At 33.1% G+C, this 23,152-nt stretch overlaps 1 pseudogene; it reads right to left on the minus strand.

Annotated features, from left to right (window-relative positions):
- LOC142321313 (hormone-sensitive lipase-like) overlaps positions 1-22,533 on the minus strand; it is an 85,246-nt pseudogene extending 62,713 nt beyond the window's left edge.
- Positions 22,534-23,152: the final 619 nt, after the last annotated feature.

A 23,152-nucleotide genomic window follows, 5' to 3' on the forward strand; every position in this document is an offset into this window, starting at 1 on the left:
AGAGCGCTTGGACTCCTTCCGAACACGCTTGCAATTAGCACAAGTCAGACCCTCTGAACTTTGCTGACACTCGTCACGCTTGTGACCCTCGTCACCACAATGAGTACAGACAGCAGGATAACTGTAGAACTTAGCCCTCTGACCTCACTTGCAGCACCACTGGACATCTAAAAACTCTGGAACGGTCTGGTCGAACCAGGATTCAAACCTAGAACCGTTTTAATAAAAACTATCGATGATACTGCTAAGCCGCAGAGGTTTGCGTTGTGTAGCAGTGCACTACAGATTTATTTTAAAACAGAAACGGTGAAATGATTTTTAAAAGGTGATATTTCTAAAAATTTGTTTTATTAAAGTAGTTTTTCATATCGCCTATGTATTAGGGTACCTTTAAGTACACAAAAGGTTTAAATGGCCAGACCCGTTCAAGTTACACGGGTTTTGAATATTTTTATGAACATTACTATTCAATTTTTTTTTACTGTTATTCGTTAAAATGTACCTACTATTATTACATTTCACCATATAATAAAATGCAAATATTTATTCAGTTGGTTTTCTTTAAATTCGTATTTCTAAATACCATGCCCTTGCAGATCTGAAATCCCCATAAAAGTATCTATAAGACCCGATTGAATGAAAACAACACGTAAGTGGCATCAGCCACAATAATTACTTTATTCAAATTAATAATACTCACTATACAATTAGTTCCTTTCAAGGTGTGGATTTACATTTTAGTAGGTTTGACATATAAATTTACAAAAAAATATGATTAGCTCACAGAAGAAAGTAACGGAATACAACTTCAGTTCTAAATTTCTTAAGGAAGCTCATCACGGGACACTTTTATCTTCAGATTGATTTTGCAGATTTCAAGTGCCTAATATCTCGTGTAAAGTTGCCTATATCACTGGTCAACATGATTTTTGTCTCACGAGTACCAATATGTGTACTTAATGCAGTTCTTTATCCTGTTTTCAAATATGTATTCATAATTTCTCCATTACCTACAACTTCTTTGTTATTTTAATATTTTAAAACTTTTTTTATCCATTGTCAACTAAAAAATCCTAGAGAATTATAAATGTGATGGAACCAAAGGAGCCAACTCAAAGAGTTGTGTAGATTCAGACGTGTATAGACATGTACAAACGTTACCTAGTGCAGAATACAATCATCAGAACAATGCCAGTTGTGATATAGTAGTGATCCAGTAAACATGTCATTGTGAGTTCTTTGTATATTTGAATTATTTTGTATTACATATTTACAACTTTTAATTAATCGTTAGTTACAATGTGCCTGCAGTTTTTTTAAATCAACCTAACTTTTTTTTTATGTATCTGGTGAAGTAACACTCTAGTCCCAAAGGCAAAGCCCTACTCCAGTAGTAAAAAAATGTAATGAACTTTATTTGGGTGTAAAGTCAGGATCAAACGGGCCTGGGTCCCATATATCTGTTGTTTATCATGTTCTATGTTTCTCACTGCGTGGAAAAATGCCACATGCCATTGCTATCCCTATGATTTGGAGGGAACCCAAAAATCACTACTCTGACTGTAATTTCTGCTTAACAAAGATTAAAGGGATTACATCAAAATGAGAACATACAGTGGTGTAATATAACTCACAATCTGCAATGAGACCAGATCCACACTCCGAAGAATTGACCATACCAAAGCTTCCAGAACATGTGATGTTAGATGAAAGGAGCTCAAAGTCTGGTGGAAGTAAGAAATAAAAATAAACAGATTCTGGTGATACAACTTATGAACAAAGCATTTCATCTCAGCCCTCATTTACTGAATCAAGAAAATTTTAATGAACTCATAAAAGATTTAAAGGATCCAAAAAACAGTCTGGAATGCTTGCTTCCTGGCTAAAAGGGTGGAATCTTCTTCAAAAGAATACAGAGATATGTAGCACTTATCGTAATCACCATTCTCAATTTAAAGCCTCTTTTTCTCAAGAAAATGCCTTAGTGTTTTGTAATGACATTTCTTCTCTTATGCAGACACTTTGTAATGAACATAACCCAACAGAATGGCGCTTGTTCATAGATTCCTCTAAAGTTAGTTTAAAAGCTGTGCTTCTGCATAATGGCAATAAATTCCCATCAGTACCTGTGGCCCATTCTGCTACTATGAAAGAAACTTATGAAAAATTGAAATCTATATTGGAAAAGCTTCAATATTCAGTATATAAATGGAGTATTTGTGGTGATTTGAAAGTGATTGCATTAATTCTTGGTTTGCAACTTGATTACACAAACTACTGTTGTTTACTGTGTGAATGGGATAGTAGGGACAGAAAAAAACATTTTATTAGAAATGAACTGCATAACCCATGGCCTAAAAATGTGTATCTACCTCTGTTATATATCAAACTAGGAATAATGAACAATTTCGTCAAGGACATGGACAATACTCCTGGTTCATGTACTTAAAACAGAAGTTTTCTGAAATTAGTGATGCAAAAATTACAGAAGGATTATTTGTGGATCCACAAATACGGTCACTAATGCACAATGAAAAGTTTGAGAGACTATTGAATCCACTGGAGAAAGCCGCTTGACAAGCATTCAAAAATGTTACTCAAGAGTATTTTAGCGATATCGAAAGCCGGAAAATTATTGTGATATTGTCAACGATCTTATAAAAACTTGGGTAGTAATATATCCTTAAAAGTACACTTCCTGCACACGCACATAGATTTCTTTCTGGAAAATCTTGGCGCACTGAGCGATGAGCACGAGGAACACTTCCCTCAGGAGATTTAGTTACGGAAAAGAGGTATTAAGGCAAATGGAATCCTAATATGCTTGCCGATTATTGTTGGACCATCAAGAGGGATGCTACACAGGCGAAGTGTAACAGAAAATCATCATTTCTTACTTTCTAGGTGAGCCAAATGTTTGAATATTTTGTAATGAAGAATTCAGAAATTATTAACATGTTTGAATTATAAATGCGTCTCTCGGAAACCTTGCGCAATGGGGAAAAATCAATATCATAGAGCTAATATGGTGGAACAAACATTTGTACACTCTAAATACATTACACTCCTATTGTCTAGTTTGGTTTCTATTTCATTTTGGTTAATATTAAAATAATCACAATACATCTGTTATGGTAGAAAGTTATTTTATTATTTTCTGGATGAACCTCGTATTAAAAATAGAAAATTATCAAAACTATGAAAGGATTACAAAAAAATCCCCTAACTAAAACAAGGAAAAAATGGATATAAGAAAAAAGTGAAAGTTGGTACATTATATTTTAGTTGTCCAAAATAAAAAAAAAATCTACATGCAATGCAGTAGTGAGAAAAACAGTATTGCAACAATCTGATAATTTTTTTTATTACATCTTGGGCAATAACTTATAAAATAAGGGTACTGTCTATTTTTTTGTTTTATTTTGTCGATGGTATCTTTACATCTACCATAGTGCCAGGAAATATTTAACCACAGGTCGTTACAAATATCAATTCATCCGTAACCAAAGAAAGATTGATTTTTCATTTCATATATATATATATTAAAATTCCTTTAAATTAAAGAAACTCCATCTGAGTCAAACATCTATTATTTTGAAAATGACGGGTAAATGGAAAAATGTTGACTCAAAAACTCGTAAATTGTGAAAGAAAACATTGACCCTAATTACGTGTAATTTATTCATTTATGTACGTTCCACATCGGGGAAATTAAATTAAGGTGTGAATTTAGCAAAAGAAAAATAAATATTTATTGATTATTTCACTACAGCTTTTTATAAAGAAATTCAATGTCGTTAATGCTACGTAGACTTTCAGCGAAAATTTAATTCTCCATTATATTTTTATTTTTAGATCATCTGAAATAAATTTTATTAAATAAATGTTTAATTCTGATTAAAAATTTACGTTAAAGAAATTTACTTTAAAAATAATTAAAAAGCGACTTTCATTTTTATAAAAATTATTTTCCTATCCAGTCAGTCGATCGAGTAAATTCATCATTATTGTTTGTAATGGAAGAATTGAAAGTAGTGAAATTACTGTTAACGACAGTAAAAATATTGAAAATATAAACAAAATGAGTTAATAAAATTAATTACAAAAATTAAAACTAAGTTTAAAAAACTTATTTACATCGGACATAAAAGTTAGTTTTACGATGATTTAAAATCAAATATAATTTTTATATTGTATGGAGTATTTCCAAGTGAAAAAATAATTAAAAACTCAAAACAAATACAATTTCAAAGTTTTTATCGATATCCACACTAATAATACTTGTATGGTTTTTCATCAACGAACAAAACCCAATCGAGGCTCCGAAAAGAATTACTTATGTTATTAGGTTTTTATTTTATTACATATTATTAATACTGAACGTGATAATTTTAACCGGGAACACAGAAAAAAGATGCACGTCAGTAATCGAATCGATCGATTTATTTATTAAAGATTTTCAGATTATATTTAAAAAAAGGAAAAAACCGATCATGAAAATGAGAAACAAACTTTGGGTGTTGTTTATGACATTTATTTTGTTGCATTCCATAACTTTGCTTTATAAAATAACACGAAATCAAAAAATGTATTTTATTGGAATATTAAAAGAATTTGTTTGTTTGACGGATCTATTGTTGCTACATACATATAAGTTAATTTTGGCTCATCAATTAAATATTAGAGGAAAAATTATTGCTAGTCATCTCGTAGAATTTTGTGAGAAATCGGATGTCCCCAATTTTTCTACGAATAAGGTTAAATGTTTAGAAAAATATCGTTGAGCACACGTTCGACAAGTGAAAAGTGGAAATCTGATATGTACAACTTTAGGATCGCATATACAAGGTGTGTGAGAAAAGTAATGAAATTGGTAACACTGCAAGCGATTTGGCAACGTTATGTCTACCGGTCTGTGCTAGACCGGTTTGTACATCCCTTCCACATGCTCAGTACGAGTTTCAACTCCGTTCAGCCAACACAATATTTTTGACAGAGCCATCAGTGAAGTTGTGTGTTACGAAAATGGAGCATCGGAATTTAGAGCGAAGTTGTGCAATCAAGTTTTGTGCTAAACTTGGGGAATCCGCAAGCTTGACCTTTGAAAAGTTAAAACAGGCCTACGGGGAACAGTGCTTATCAAGAGCACAAGTTCTCTGCGGGCACAAATCATATTTCGAAGGCCGACAACACGTTGATGATCAACCTCGCTCAGGGAGACCTTCAACTTCAAGATCTGACGAAAACGTTGAGCGTTTGAGGGTTCTTGTGAGATCAGACCGTCGTTTAACAATAAGGATGATGAGTGGACAGTTAAATTTAAACACTATTAGCCACTGATTAACTGCATTTTTAAGTTCATCGTCACCCGCGCGAATCGCTTACCGCTCAAGCATTCTTACAATTTCCCAAACGGAAAGGAAGTAAGTCCAGACTCTATGGTGGGATCGTAAATTTCCCATCCAAATGTTCTCAGTAAATTACGTGTCAGACCCGCAAGATGTGGACATGCATTATCGTGCAGCAGGAAGACGCCGTCGGTCAGCCGCCCACGTCGCCGATTTTGAACTGCGTGCCATAACTTATGTAGAGTTTCGCAGTAGGCTTCTGCATTTATAGTCGTTCCACGCGGCATGAAATCGATCACTTTTATGCCAAACCGATCCCAAAAGACTGTGGCCATCATTTTAGTACAAATGTCTGTGGCTTGACCTTTGTCGGTCTCTCTCTCTTTTCCTGTTTAGCCTCCGGTAACTACCGTTAAGATAATTCTTCAGAGGATGAACGAGGATGATAAGTAATGCGTGTTAATGAAGTGTAGTCTTGTACATTCTCAGTTCGACCGTTCCTGAGATGTGTGGTTAATTGAAACCCGACCGCCAAAGAACACCGGTATCCACGATCTAGTATTCAAATCCGTGTAAAAATATCTGGCTTTACTAGGACTTGAAAGCTGGAACTCTCGACTTTCAAATCAGCTGATTTGGAACCAGACCTTTGTCGGTCTGGTTGGTGATTAAGGATGACGCCACTCGCTTGACTGTCGTTTTCTCCTTGGCACGTAATATGAAATCCACGTTTCAATGCCGGTAACAATCGAATTAAGAAACCCGTCGCCTTTTTTTGCGTAGCGCATCTTAAATTCCAAAGCAGAGATTCCATTCGGATTTTTTTGTGATGTTTAATGTCCAGCAGTAATCGGCTAGCATGTTAGCATTCCATTTCCATTTATAGCAGCTTTTCATCAACAAATTGTCTCGGTGGAAACGTTCACTGTGTTCGTCACTTACGTCTTCGAGGTTAACCGGGGAAAAATCCAGATGCGAGTGGAGGAAATGTATTTTCAAAGACATATTACATCCCACAGCTCTGTATGAAGCAACAAGTTCATTAGCAATATTGTGGTTATTGTCGAATTTTTATTTGCCGAGAAGAGTTTTGCAAACGTCTTTAAATAAAGCCCAAGCTGCACATTCTACATTATTTAACATCGAGTTAAATACATCATCTTTGACCGATTCTTTTATTTGAGAAATTTTAAATTTATAAAATTCATTATTTTAAAAAATCATTTAAACAAAAAAAAATCAAGTAAAAAAACACTACTTTTTACGTAACATTTCTAAAATCTAAACATACTGTAAAATATCGTTCATTGCAATCTGCAATTAGGCCTGCGCCTCACTGTGAAATTATTCAATTTCCTGAGCCACCTGTGAATGTATATTTTGAAAGCAGCGATGAAGAATCAGGCAGTACTGAAGAAGACAACAATGATTTTGATTTTGAATTACCTTCCGATACCACATCTTATATCACAAGGTAAATTAAACGACTCTGTTAGGGACTTAAACTTATCAAAAAATCAAGCTGAATTGTTAGGATCAAGACTGCAAGGTTGGAATCTACTTCAAAAAAATACTAATATTTCGGGTTTTCGAAACTGACAAAAAGAATTGTTTTAATAGTTTATTGATGAAAATAATTCAATTTACTGGATAAACATTGATGAGCTTATGTCACACTGAGGACAAGTTCATAAACCTGAGGACTGGCGCCTTTTCATAGATTCATCCAAGTACAGTTTAAGAGCGGTTCTACTACACAACGGTAATAAATATCCTTCGATACCAATTGCTTATGGTATTAATTTGAAAGACATACAATGTGATGAAAGATGTTCTTGAAAAAATAAATTATAAAAAAACATAATTGAAACATATGTGGTGATTTGAAAGTTACAGCTATTTTGTTAGGCATGCAGTTAGGCTATACTAGGTACATGTGTTTTCTTTGCGAACGGGACAGCCCAGCTGGGGATAAACATTGTTACCAAAGAGTGGAACAAATGAGACCACTTAACTCCAAATGGAAAATATATTATTCAAGAGCCGTCGGTTGAACCAAAAAAAAATATTTTTACCCCCTCACCAGGCAGCCAGAAATTTCTTCTGCTTTGCTAAACCACCTGTCGTCTTAACTTTGAAGGGAAAAGTGTTGTACATCTTTTGTGATAATTCTACATCACAAAATAAAACAATGTAGTTTTTAAGAAGCATTGTATGAATAAATCTCTAAAAAAGTGTTAAAACGTGTATTAAAGAAATTATTTTGTATTTCCCAGTGCAAGGCCGAAGCTTCCTCCCTGCTGTAGAGTTTTTGGCAGGGCAGAAAAGATCCTATGGAAAATACACAATAAAAATATTTAAAAAAACAGCTTTCATGATCTTAATTTTTCTTTTGATTTCTTATACATCAATTTAAAAGTAAAGGCTAGATAAGGCTCATCAATCTTTTACTCGTTTCAGTTTTACAATTGTTTCGTCTTTTTCTACTCTTTATTATAACCAAACAGTGCAAAAAAGGAGTATGCTAAAGCCAGAACCGTGTATGCATCAGCTATTAAAAAAGCCAAGACCAAATGTTGGAAGGAACTACACGAGGACATTGACAGAGATCTGTGGGGGAAAGGCTACCAGTTGGTATCAGAAAGATTAGGTTGACAGTTTACTGGTGATCGTGAAGGATAAGGTATGTGAATACGTCAGGAAGCTCTTTCTGGAACGAACAGAGCCTTTCAGAGAAGAAATACTAGCTGACGTTATACCGCTGTTTACCATGCAGGAGCTTAAGACTGCAGGTAAAAAAATGAAGCTGCATAAGAGTACGGGTCCGGCTGGCTGATAGAGGAAGCTCCAGTTACTATTCTAGACGTAATGAATAAAATGACAAAGGGTGATTTCATCCCTACTTCTTGGAAGACATCACAACTGGTCTTAATACAGAAACCTGGGGCGCCGGAGAGCGCAGTACCATATAGACCGATCTGTTTAGTTAAAAATCTTTGCAAGTTATTAGAGCGAATGTTAGAGGCCAGGCTGAGGAATTACATTGAAGAGAGAGGTGGCCTTAGTCAATGGCAATTTGGTTTCCGGTCGAGGAGATCAGCGATTGATGCTGTAAAAGAGGTGATGAAAACTGTCGATAATGCAATGAAAGGTACTCGGTGTACGTGTCAAATCCCAGTGGTCATATTGGTAGATGGCCGCAATATATTATATTCTCTCAGTTGGAAGGCTATATTCAAGGTGTTGAAAAAAAGTCAATGTCCCTGCATACCTGAGAAAACTGATTCAAATATATCTGCAGGAAATTTGCTGTATGGTGTACCGGTATGGTACAGATCTCTGAGGTATGATCATAACAGACGACAGCTGGAGGGAGTACAAAGGAGGATAGCTCAGAGAATTACATGTGCCTACTCCTCGGTGTTCACAGAGGCTTTTACTTGTGGTCGCCAGAGTGTTTCTGCTGCAGCAGTTGGCTGATTCACGGCTGAAGATAGATGATGATATGAGTAAAGAAGAGACATATCGTGAGGTATTAGAGAAGTGGCAGATAGGGTGGACTGTTTCGTGTAAAAGTAAATACACAAGACCATTAATATGTGAGATTGGACCGTGAATCGGGAGAGAATTTGGCGAGATAAATTACTACTGGCTTACACAGTTCCTAACCGGCCACAGCTCCTTCAGAGCGTACTTGTTTGCAAGACACAGAACAGATAGTACAGAGTGTCGGTACTGCAATGAAACAGAAACATCAGAATACATCATCTTTTCCTGTAGTAGATGGGAGAAGGAAAGATGTGAGTGCACACCAGTAACAGGGCAAATTAATCCTGACAATGTGATGTGAAGCGACCGATTTGCAGCTGTGGCTAATTTTGTCTGTATAGTGTTACAACAGAAAGAAAATGATGAGGCAAGAAGAGTTAGATGACAAGCGAGTTGAATATACAACAGAACCCTGGCAGCCGGGTCAGGTGTCGCAAGGGAGTGAAAGACAGCCCCTCATGCAGTTGCCGCTCGTTTGTGTTTACATGCATGGGTGGTAGATGAAGCGAGGGGACTCCAGTAGCCTCTGAGCAAGTTGCAAGTGAAACCAATGTCCAAAAGGAAGGTAAATAGCGATGTAGGGTGTGAATATTAGCTAAAGTGAGTACAGTTGGTAGAAGTCATTATATTATCTAGATTATTGATTAAACTATAGTTAATTAGAGCAAGCAGTGAACTAAAACAGCCCAAGAAGAAACAGTCAGAATAATGTAGCTGTCAGAAGCAGCGTCAAGAGCCAGAAGGTGAGGCGGTGAGGGACAGCCTTCAGTGGAGTCGCCATCTGTCCACGCTTGTGCAGGTAGGGGCAGCGATGAAGCTACAGGACTGCTAAGCCCCCCTATCTTGTCACCCCCCGGTGTTGTGATATACTTAATTGCAAAACCGGCTCTGGGTGGAAAGGAACAGTGAAACCGGAGTTTTAGTCGGCGATAGGGTGCAGGCATTCATAGGCTCTATAACATCTAGCCGAACCCATGTGAGTCCAACACTCCTCCACCACGTAGGGGTACATAAATGGTATTTCTCCACAACATCGATTAAAAAAAAATATATATATATATATATATATATATACTTAAATATATAAAAAAAATGGTAGGCGACATTTAATTTAAATAGGCATACAATTTTTCAAATTCTAAAAAAAAGTTCATAGCCATCAATAGTCAATAGTCATCAAGCCAATGGTTTTTTTAATGGACCCTTTTACTCACCTAGTACAATAGGAATGTGTGCACACCTTGCAGAGCTTGTTCAAGTAAGAACTGAGGCAAGCAACTTTGGATCTTCGTAATGACATTAAGCTAAAATACTACCTATCAGGTAAGAACTTTTGTATTGCACTACTGAGAGGTTTTCATTCTTAAAAGAGTAGCTTGCAGGACAGAATCATTTTTCAGTTACCATATATCTTTGCGAATCATTTTTGACAATAAATATTATAATATTAAAATGTATCAAATAATATCAAAGTATCAAAATGTGTCAGAAGACATAAAATATAGATCTCGACTCGCTGATGAGCATCCTGTTGAGTGTTTACGAACAGAATATCATCATACTGATCTAATAATTATGAGGCACTGGTCAATGAAATGGAATGTCAAATATCACATTGATTTTTAGATTGATATTATTTATATAAATATATATATATATATTTAATATAATATGAACTTTGTAAACATTCATTTAGCGCAAAAATTTAAACAATAGTTTTTATGAATTTTAATAGTAAAAATTAAAGATAGAAACAGATATCAATTTGTGCATATGTAAACATAAAATTGCTTTGATAAGATATGTAGTACCTGCTCTGCCAGTATTTCAGAATATATTGATATAATAAAATTCAAGGATGGGAATTTGAACCCAGAAGAGCAAAAAAGAAAAGTTTTTCCGCCATCTCTTTATGGGGATTTGATTAAGATAAAATACTATTAGAAAGTATCTTAGCTATCAAAGTTGAATTAAATTATGTGAAGAAATCTACTTACAAGTTTTCAACAATGGCCTTTTTTTATGTTTTTAGCTTAACATTATTTTATAAATAAATATTACTTTTCCGACAAATATGGCTAGAACAGCTATATTGAAAAGTGAAGTAAAATGATCATGTCAAAGATAGGGTATTGGGTTTTTTTCTGTAAATTTGTACGTTTTAGGGTAAAAAAACACAATATATGTATGTATCGTACAACTTATTCTAAAGTCAAGGCGTTTTAAAAATTTTAATAAAAATACACAGGTTTTTTAATATTTTTTTTTTTGTATCGCATTCTGTGAAATGGACAATTATTTTTTAAAACATTGTTTTTTAGTCAAGTAACCAGAGGCTGGTAAAGCCAATCACATCGTACATACAATAAGAGTGGCAGTAGCTGTATTTGTTGGGCTGCCATGCCACATACTGCCTGCACTTTTGATATTCACATGAAGATTACACACACACACACACCAAAAATCAAGTAGAGGTAAGAAAAATTCTAAAAATAATAAATTACATTTAACTCAATTTGAACCTTTAAACTCAAAATTTAACAGAATTCTTTCTTAGTGCTCACTTACATTGTAAGAAAGACATGTATACAAATTTCCTTAATTTCAAATTAATCTTCATCGGGTATTTTTAGAAGTTTTTTATAAATGACTCTCATGCTATTTTATAATTATAGATATATTTGGATACAGTTTTTAATATTCTTTCACAATTACTTCTAATATACTCTTAACTTAATGAACATCTTAGTAACAATGTCTTAAACTTGTAGTTTTCATTTGTTATGTATTAATAATAGGAAGTCTAAAAAGTAATGAATGTTTTGCACACTATATAGTTTAATGTCCTAAATCTCAGGGTATATGAGTTGCAGTGAGTCAGGCCGAATGTTATTTGACAGCTGGCAGTTGAAGCTACTAGATGTGCAAAAAATGTTGCAATTCTTATACTTGGATGTAAGGTATTGTGCTATGAAAATCAGTGGATGTTCAGCAAAACTGATGAGATCTTACAATTTTATTTCGATAAAGATGCAAATGCTGCGCAGAACCGTGAAGAAACTTGTGCTGTTTATGGGCAAGATATGTCATCAAACACAACAGCCAAAAGATTGTTCAGTCGCTTTTGTTTTGGAAATTGTTATGTCCAAGATGCTCCTTGCAGTCGAAGACCAACAACAAAATCACAGAAAAAGTGAGTGATATTCTGGTAAAAGTCTAGCCATGCGAGCCTTCATGACATTGTCAGTGGCCTAACACCCATCACCAAACACTGTTAGTCCAATCAGAGAAAGCTGGTTACAAAAAGAAGCTTGACATTTGAGTACCACATGATCTGACTGAGAAAACTTTACTCAATTGAATTTCTATTTGTGAATCTCTACTGAAACGTAATAAAACTGAGCCATTTCTGAAGCCAGATGATCATCAGTGATGAAAAGTGGATAACCTAAGAACACAATGGTGAAAAAGATTGTGACTGAAGCAAGGAGAAACTCCATAGTCTGTGACAAAGCCCACACTGATGGCCAGGAAGATTATGTTGTGTTAGGTGTAACTGGAAGGCCATCGTGTCTCACAGTCTGGTGCTACCAAGCAGTATGATAGACTCAAACCTGTACTGTTGGCATTTAGTGTGACTGCACTTATCAATAAAAAAAAAAAACGGCCAGAATTAGTAAATAGAAAGGATGTCATACACCATACTGATAACCGCCAGAAAGCGACATCTTTAACAACCTATCAACAATTGCAAGAACTTGACTGGGAGATTTTGATGCGTCCATCATATAGCCTGGACCTAGCACCGTTAGCATAGCACTTGTTTCAGTCTCTGCAATAATTCCCTGAATGGTGTTAAATTAGTTTCAAAAAAGGCCTTTGAAAACCTTGTAACTCAATTTTAAGAACGGAAAACTTAGAAGTTCTATAGTGTAGGATTTATGGTGTTGACAGAAAAATGGAAGAAGGTTATCAAAAAATATGGTCCAGGTAGTCTCAAAATGTAATTTTTCAAAAACAATAAATGTATTCTACATTTTGGATTCCAAAGGCTCAGTACTTTTTAGACAACAGGAAATAAAGAAAATACGAATTATGTAATATGCAAGTTATTTCAAAGCTTTATTAACAGAATGTACATATATAACATAAATGGTTCCAAATGATCTTGTTTATAAACTAATTAGTTTAGAGTAGTATATACAATAATGTAAAAAGAAAAAACTAGCCACAAACTGCAAAGATCCTATAACAGAGACAATTTATACCACTTTGTAACCTAATTTGACTTTTCAGTAAAACTTTCTAGATAAAAATTACAAATGAAATTTTCTAACCTGTATGAATAGAGATGTCTTTTTAAACTATCCCTGTGACAAAATGTTTTCTTACAAAAATTACAAGTAAATTTCTTCTCACCATTATGAACAGAGAGATGTATTTTTAAATTAGAGCTTTCATTAAAAGTTTTTTTACAAAACTTTCTCATTTGTATTAGTAGAAATATGTGTTTTTAACTTACTGCGTCGAATAAACGTTTTTTTAGAAAAATTATATTTTAAGTTTTTTTTTACAACATGAATAGATAAGTGTGACTATAATATAGATCTCCGAGTGAAAGACTCCTGACAAAGAACACATGTGTGAATAGGAAGATGAAAAGATATAACATTCCTTTCTTTAACACGTTTTTCTGTAATTTGCAAGCACTTTTTTTAAAAGAAAAACTGTTAAAATCATCATATTCTTCATCGATGACATTATCACAAATGCAATTATATTTTAATTTATTGCAAACCACACAATTTGATGTCTGTAAACTACTTTCAGTAATTCTTTCCTCCACATCATCGATAATTTCTTCAATAAGATAAAAAAAAAAATTTAACTGTTAAGTTAAAAATCTATCGGAATTGACAAATCTACAAATTGACAACTTTATACTTTAATATTAAATATCTTATGTTCATATTTAAGGAAGCACAATATATTTGTTTCAAAGTAGCAAAAATAGAAATTTCATTAGTACAAACAGTTAAAATATAAGGAACAAAATTTAACAATCCCCAAACTACATGCTACATAGCATACAAACTAAAACTGGTCTGACAACAGACAATTTTATAATGGCAAATAAAAATAAAAAATTACTGTAGTTTAGTTCTGTTAATATTAACTGAAAATAGAAACCTTGCAATAAGTGTAAATATTTTCCAAACTCATCCCCAGATAAAGATATTGGTCATTACATTTGTTCTTAAAAAATCAAACAAGAGTAATAAGATCGGTTTATCATTTTTATTAGATTTTCATCCGCTGGAAGAACTGAATGAAATGAAAAATAAGAGAAAATAGGTTTAGTACTGGATGGGTGAATCAAGTTAATAATGAAAGAGTCATATACTGAAGATCCAAAATTATATTAATTGATCATGAAAATGGGGCGTGAAATGTTAGAAGTCAAAAAGGTTGGTAAGTTAGAAAACTAAAGAGGGAAATGGATAGGATAAATGTAGATGTAGTAGGAATTAGCGAGGTTCGATGGGAAAAACGACGTCTGGTCTGGTGATTTTAGAATAATTGACTCAGCTTCAAATAATGGGCAAGCAGGAGTAGGTTTCGTAATGAACAAGAAAATAGGGAGGAGAGTAGAGTATTTCAAAATGCAAAGCGATAGAATCATTGTAATAAGGATAAAATCAAAACTTAAACCGACAACGATTGTTAATGTCTATATGCCTACAAGCGCCCATGATGATGATGATGATGATGTAGTGTATATGAAGAAAGGAAAAGGCAAGGAAGGAAACATAGTTGGTGAATACGGGCTGGGCAAAAGGAATGAAAGAGGGGACTGACTTATAGAGTTTTGCACAAAGTATAATTTAGTAACTGCCAACATTCAGTTTAAAAATCATAGTAGAAGAAAATACACATGGAAAAAGCCAGACGATACTGCAAGGTATCAGATAGAAAATATCATGGTTAAGCAAAGATTTAAAAATCAACTCGCTAACTGCAAAACTTACCCTGGAGCAGACATTGATAACGACCATAATTTAGTGATAATGAAATGTAGATTGGGGTTTAAAAGCCTGAAGAAAAGGTGTCAGATGAATCGGTGGAATTTAGAGAAGGTTGAGGAAGAGGAGGTAAAGAATTTTTGAAAAGGACATCGCAAGAGGTCTCAGTAAAAAATATAAGGCAGGAAATGTAGAATAATGGGTAAACTTGAATAGGAAATTCTTAAATCAGCAGAAGCTGAACTTAGGTGGAAAAAGAGAACTGGTAAAAATCCTTGGGTTTTAGACGATATATTGCAACTGATGGATGAACGTAGAAAATATAAGAATGCTAGTGATGAAGAAAGTAAAAGGAACTATCGACAATTAAGAAATACAACAAACAGTAAGTGCAAACTAGCGAAAGAAGAGTGGATTAAACAAACGTGTTCAGAAGTGGAAAGAGAAACGAACATGGTAAAATAGATGGAGCATACAGGAAAGTTAAGGAAAATTTTGGGGTACAAAAATTAAAATCCAATAATGTGTTAAACAAAGATGGTACACAAATTTATAATACGAAAGGTAAAGTCGATAGGTGAGTGGAATATATCGAAGAGTTATACAGCGGAAAATGGTGTTATGGATTATACAAACTGGTGTGTAATATTTATGAAAAAGGGGAATTTCCGTCAGACTTCAAAAAAAGTGTTATAGTCATGATACCAAAGAAAGCAGGGGCAGATAAATGTGAAGAATACAGAACAATTAGTTTAACTAGTCATGCATCAAAAATCTTAACTAGAATTTTATACAGAAGAATTGAGAGGAGAGTGGAAGAAGTGTTAGGAGAAGACCAATTTGGTTTCAGGAAAAGTATAGGGACAAGGGAAGCAATTTTAGGCCTCAGATTAATAGTAGAAGGAAGATTAAAGAAAAACAAACCAACATACTTGGCGTTTATAGACCTAGAAAAGGCATTCGATAACGTAGACTGGAATAAAATGTTCAGCATTTTAAAAAAATTAGGGTTCAAATACAGAGATAGAAGAACAATTGCTAACATGTACAGGAACCAAACAGCAACAGTAATAATCGAAGAATATAAGAAAGGGAGTCCGACAAGGATGTTCCCTATCCCCGTTACTTTTTAATCTTTACATGGAACTAGCAGTTAATGATGTTAAAGAACAATTTAGATTCAGAGTAACAGTACAAGGTGAAAAGATAAAGATGCTACGATTTGCTGATGATATAGTAATTCTAACCGAAAGTAAAAATGATTTAGAAGAAACAATCAAAGGCATAGATGAAGTCCTACACAAGAACTATCGCATGAAAATAAACAACTACAAAACAAAAGTAATGAAATGTATTAGAAATAACAAAGATGGACCAATGAATGTGAAAATAGGAGGAGAAAAGATTATGGAGGTATAAGAATTTTGTTATTTGGGAGGTAGAATTACTAAAGATGGATGAAGCAGGAGCGATATAAAATGCCGAATAGCACAAGCGAAATGAGCCTTCAGTCAGAAATATAATTTGTTAACATCAAAAATTAATTTAAATGTCAGGAAAAAATTTTTGAAAGTATATGTTTGGAGCGTCGCTTTATATGGAAGTGAAGCTTGGACAATCGGAGTATCTGAGAAGAAAAGATTAGAAGCTTTTGAAATGTGGTGCTATAGGACAATGTTAAAAATCAGATGGGTGGATAAAGTGACAAATGAAGAGGTATTGCGGCAAATAGATGAAGAAAGAAGCATTTGGAAAAATATAGTTAAAAGAAGAGACAGACTTATAGGCCACATACTAAGGCATCCTGGAATAGTCGCTTGGCCTGGAATAGACCAATTTGGTTTCAGGAAAAGTATAGGGACAAGGGAAGCAATTTTAGGATGAAAGAAGAACAGGATGAAAGGGGAGAAACAATACTGAGATCTGAATTTAAGAAAGCATTAAAAGATTTGAATGGCACAAAGGCTACTGGAATAGGCTATTTACCTGTAGAATTACTGCGCAGTGCAGGTGAGGAAGCGATTGATAGATTATACAAACTGGTGTGTAATATTTATGCAAAAGGGGAAGTTCCGTCAGACTTCAAAAAAAGTGTTATAGTCATGATACCAAAGAAACCAGGAGCAGATAAATGTGAAGAATACAGAACAATTAGCTTAACTGGTTATGCACCAAAAATCTTAACAAGAATTCTGTACATAAGAATTGAGAGGAGAGTGGAAGAAGTGTTAGAAGACCAGTTGGTTTCAGGAAAAGTATAGGGACAAGTGACGTAATTTTAGGCTTCAGATTACTAGTAGAAGAAGATTAAAGAAAAATAAACCAACATACTTGGAATTTATAGACCTAAAAAAGCCATTCGATAATGTAGACTGGAATAAAATGTTCCGCAATTTAAAAAATTAGGGTTCAAATACAGATAGAAGAATGACTGCTAACATTTACAGGAACCAAACAGCAACAATGATAATGGAAGAACATAAGAAATAAGCTTTAATAAGAAAGGGAGTCAGACAAGGATGTTCCCTATCCCCGTTACTTTTTAATCTTTACATAAAACTAGCAATTAATGATGTTAAAGAACAATTTAGATTCGGAGTAGCAGTACAAGGTGAAAATATAAAGATGCTATGATTTGTTGATGATATAGTAATTCTAGCTCAGAATAAAAAGGATTTAGAAGAAACAATGAACGGCACGGATGAAGTCCTATGCAAGAACTACCACAAGAAAATAAACAACAAAACGAAAGAAATGAAATGTAGTAGAAATAACGAAGATGGACCACCGAATGTGAAAATAGGAGGAGAAAAGATTATGGAGGTAGAAGAATTTTGTTATTTGGAAAGTAGAATTACAAAGATTGACAAAGCAGGAGCGACATAAAATGCCGAATGTTAGTCACCTTTGTTTAAGGCATGAGGCATCTGCTCACTGTATTTTATTTGTTACGTATTGTTAGACACAATTAATGCTGCTTACTACAGCTAGCTGTTGAACGAGGTGAGGGCTGCATATCGCCAGGCTCCAGACTCTAGTTCTAACGGTCTCAAAACTAGAAGAAATGCACGGGACTTAACTTGATCTTCCTCCCTACAGCCCGGACCTATCGCCCTGCGATTTTCATTTGTTTGGGTCGCTAAAAGAAGCTCTAGGAGGGCAACGACTTGAAAATGACGAGGGCGTGGAGGGCTGACTCCTGACATAATCAGTTTCATTCTACGATAAAAAACCTTCCTTCTCGCTGGAAAAAATGAAATTCTAAAGCAGAAAACTAATAAAAAAAAATTATATTTGCCCTTTATTTTTCAACAAATACATTTTTTTAAAAGATAAAATCCTGTTTATATTTGATTTACTAAAATACCTTGTATTTTTATTTCGTTTTTTTATTAATCATACTGTTATAATGACATGAACTCGTGGCTAGTGCTCAAGGTTTCTTTTGCTACTTGCACCAAGGATAAATATGTTGAATAAAATGGTATGTTTTTTTTTCAACTGACAAAAATTATTACACATTAACTGTGAATCTAGTTACAATAAGTCATCGAATCAATGTTTATATTTTCATCATTCAATCAATGGACATTCTAGACACCATCAGAAGTAAAATAATAAGGGCATATGGAAAGCCATAAATAATATTGTAGGAACTAAGACAAAAAAAAAACACAACCTCAATGTATCTTTAACAAGTACAAAAGGGATATTACAGATAAAGCAGACATTGCCAGTGTATTTAGCGAGTATTTTACAAGATTATCAGAAAAATTAACACCTCAAGCTTACGGCAACATGTCATAATTATGTAGTTGGTGATACGATAAAACCTATGTGGATCTTTTTTATATCTCTGACCAGTAAAGAGGAGATTGAAAGGGTTATTCTCTCCTTGACATGTAAAAAAATCAAGGGAACATGATAATATATACATTGAATTCTATAAAAAAAAAAATAAAAAAAAAAGAGTTAAAAATGTACATATATTGAAATTTATCATTAATAAAAGCTTTGAATCTGGTATTTTCCTGCAAGTATCCAAAAGGTCGATTATGAGGTTTTAAAAAAGGAGATTCAAGAGAAGCGGAAAATTACCAACCAATACCTTTGGTCCCTGTCCTGTCTATAGAACAAATCACAAAAGAAAGATAGGTTAATTTTCTCAATAAAAACAATTATTTTAGTAGTCAATTTGGATTCATAAACAATAAAAGCGCTGAATTGATACTAAGTGAATTATTTAAAGACGTATTCAGCAGCATAAATATGGGGAAACAATTTTCAGTTTTGTCCTTAGATAAACAAAAAGCATTTGATATAGTTACACACAAAATCCTCCTACTATAATGTAAAAAATAAAATAAAGTATACACTACAAGTACAGATGAAGAAAATTCACATATCCTGCCTCTTCTTTGTATTCAAAGAAGTTTCGAAAATCATTTGTCTATTTAGGATCTAAGATATATAACATCTTAGACAAAAGTAAACAGCGTATAACTGTTGAAAATATCGTCATTAAACAGGTGAACAAATAAGTTGCCAGTACTCAGGACACCAGTGCTGTTTTCTAAATTTGAATGAATAAAATTAACATAGAACAAATCAAATTTGGACAGTATTCAAAATTTATAAAATGAACAAAGGTTTTGTACTACTGTTGTGAATCAAACCATTAATGAACCACACACCACTTTATATGTAATATTTAATAATATGTAACTGGACTCGATAGATCAAACATTAGATTAATTAAATTTAGATTAGGCAAATATTTTAAGCATTAATACACTAATTCATGTATTAATACTTTTGGCACTAGATCTTTTATGTCGCTTTAGGTATTGCAGAGAATGAACTTTGCATAATTTGCAAATTTGTCATTGGAATAAATTTAAATCCGATTTACAGTAATAATTTTATATTAAGAAATATATTATATGAATTTTAAACTGTACTATAGTTTTTCCAAAATAATTTTATCAATCATTAAAATACATGCATTTTAATGAATTATGATATTGCACAATATACTTATACAATATATTTTTTATGGTTAAAAAAAGAGAAATTTTGGGAAGAGATTAGAAAAAAATGCCCACATTTTACCAGAAAATCATTGCAGTTCATTCATTAATAATACAATTATTTTTGTAGTGCTTTGTATCAGATTACAGGTTATAATAAAATTTGAATAAAGTAATATAATACACTGTATTCTAAATCTTAACTATCATTATACACAGAATAAAATAACAGAGGTAATATTAAATGAAAATCCTTACATAAGTAAAAAAAGTATCTTCACATAACCCGTTTACAAGCTGTTATTTACACACTTTGCACGAAACTACGTATTATATATCGATTTATCGATGATATATATCGATAAACGTTACTTGCGCACGAGGTGGCCAACAAGTTTATTAATAAATTACGTTTTTCAAATAAGTTAAATGAATATAAAAGTTAAAGCGGTGGTGTGCGTGTACAATCTCTTCATTCTTAGGAGATAAGAAATAAACTGGGAGTGTGATAATGCATGTACGTACAGCACACCACTGTACGCGCCGAGCTGTTGTAACTATCGGATGTTATAAACAATACATCACTGACTTCAGAAAAAGGTATAAATGCCCTTATTCCATACTGGATATTTTTAATTGTTGTAATGCGTTTAAGAACTTTTTTTTGTGAGCTTGACTGTGTATGTATATTCGTTTATTGTGAGAGTTGGTAGTGCGATTAGTCTGTATGTGTGTGCATTCGAATAGTTCATCGATATGACTGATAATTCAGGAACATCGTTTAATAAGCACAGAAAAGGGAAATATTTGCAAATTGGTGGAAAAAAAATAGTTTTAAATGTATTCAATTAGCTGCTGGAAAAAATCCTACGTTGAATAAAAAGGAAGTAGTGAAACTTACTTCTGAATTAACTGGTGTGTCAGTTAGTAGTATTAATAGATTACAGACTGAAATAAATAGAGAAGAAAAGGTAGAAACTCCTGTTAAAAAAATAAAAATGTGGAAAACCTATGCCAGGAAAATGGGATGAATTTGACAAAAATGTAATAAGATTGACTGTACATAATTTATTTTTTCGAAATGAAATACCAACCACAAAAAAATTGCTGGCTGTGATAAACTGTGACAAGACTTTACCAAAGATTAGACACACTAGTTTATACAAATTACTGTCGTCTATGGATTTTAAATTTATTAAAAGAAATAAAAAAAGTGTAATTGTTTGAATGAGAAGAGGTCATAATTTTTGGCGTAATTATTTTTAAAAAATTGAAAATTATAGAAAAACCGGTAGAAATATATTTTTCTTGGATTTGAAGTGGGTAAATGAAGGCCACACCACTTCAGGAATTTGGTGTGATACAACAGCTACATCAGTAAAAACAGCAATTTTGTCTGGATTAAGCAGGGACCTGCAACCTCCAAAAAATAAAGGAAAGCGATTAACAGTAGTACATATTGGCAATGAGTATGGAATTTTAGAGGGGGGATTACTCACTTTTGAATCCAAAAAATCTGGAGACTACCACGATGATATGAACAGGGATATTTTTAGGAACTGGTTTGAAAAAGTATTGTTGTTATTACCCAAAAATAGTATTGTTGTAATGGACAATGCTCCATACCATAGTGTGAAACTGGAAAATATTCTAAACAGTTTGTGGAAATTTTGTAGAAACAAGAAATTGCTTTATGGCTGCAACCAAAAAATATCCACTTTGGAGAAAATAGTTTAAAAGCACAACTCCTTGAACTTGTAAAACACAATCGTGACAAATTTAATAAATTTTTAATCGATGAATTGGCTAAATCAAAAGGTCATACAGTGTTAAGGCTTCTCCCTTATCACTGTAACCTTAGTCCGATTGAGTTAGTATGGAGCCAAGTAAAAGGCTTTGTTATCCAAAATAATATTCATTTACTGTAATCGATCCTAAAACCTTCCTATCTTTCTTTTCAATCTTATCTATAGTGGACTTCTTTCTTTTTTATAAACATTTTACAGCATATATTGCTTCCTGTTTAACCACATAATAATGTCTTATTTTGACATGAAGTATTATGTTTTTTATTACGTATATTTTTTAAATGCTGTTTTTTCTTGCTCTTTCCTTTAGAGATCCTATAAGTAATTTAAATATATCAACTCTTATAATTTTTCCATATTTTTCTTTCATCTCCCAGGTGTCTTCTCCATCTTTAATCATAATTTCTTTCTTTTCAAAAGAAATTTGTAATCCGACTTAATTGCCTACTTCCTTTAATAGTTTTGTCTGTATTTTTTTTATATCTTTGCCTTCTGAAAGAATCAAAATATGTCATCTGCACTAAGCTGTTTCTATATTATATTTTAATCTTCTCGTTAAATTCAGTATTGTTGTACACCTTTATTTATGAACATACATAACAAAATGAGTGAGGTCTTTCATTCACACTGTTCGTAAACTTAAATAAGGAATTAATGATTAATGTGATGTGTGTAAAATCCATGGAAGCAATCAAATATGAAATAAATTAAATTAAACACATATCAATTAGGAACTTACCGAGGTTGAAGAATAAAACTGGCACAATGAATTCATATTCTATTAAGGAATTTGAATAAAGAATTGAATGCAGTTGTTTCAAACATTCAAAATCAGAACTCTACTATGGTGTATTATTATTTTAAAAAATCATTGTTTAAAAAGATTACTGGTTAAATTAATATAGTATTTATAATGTACTAGTCTACAATATATTAAGTTACTATGTTTGGAAATTTCAGCATTCAAAATACAATGTCCAAATGACGTTTATTTTTCATCAGTTCATTTAACACATCTTCTGCAGTTGAAGTGTAGTTTCTATGTATATTGACGAGTTCTAATTCATTCAAACATATATTTTCAGAAGAAGGAAAGGCGGCGAACTGGATCTTATATCGATAGATTTTGTTACTCCGACAGTGAGAAATTAGAGGATGGGTTTGACCCCTCCCCTAAAAGTTTACGTACTTTTTATTATAATATACTGTAAATTTACACATATATTCGAGTACCTGTTTAAAAATCCATCGTATTCTCTCCTCTAATTTCTCAATGATGGATTTTAAAACAGGTACTCGAATATATGTGTAAATTTACAGTATATTATAATAAAAAGTACGTAAACTTTCAGGGGGGAGGGTCAAACCCAGTACGCTCTCCCCCTTGCGTATGC

The sequence above is a fragment of the Lycorma delicatula genome, chromosome 3 (assembly GCF_047948215.1).
Source record: "Lycorma delicatula isolate Av1 chromosome 3, ASM4794821v1, whole genome shotgun sequence".
In the NCBI taxonomy this organism is placed as follows: Eukaryota; Metazoa; Arthropoda; class Insecta; order Hemiptera; family Fulgoridae; genus Lycorma; species Lycorma delicatula.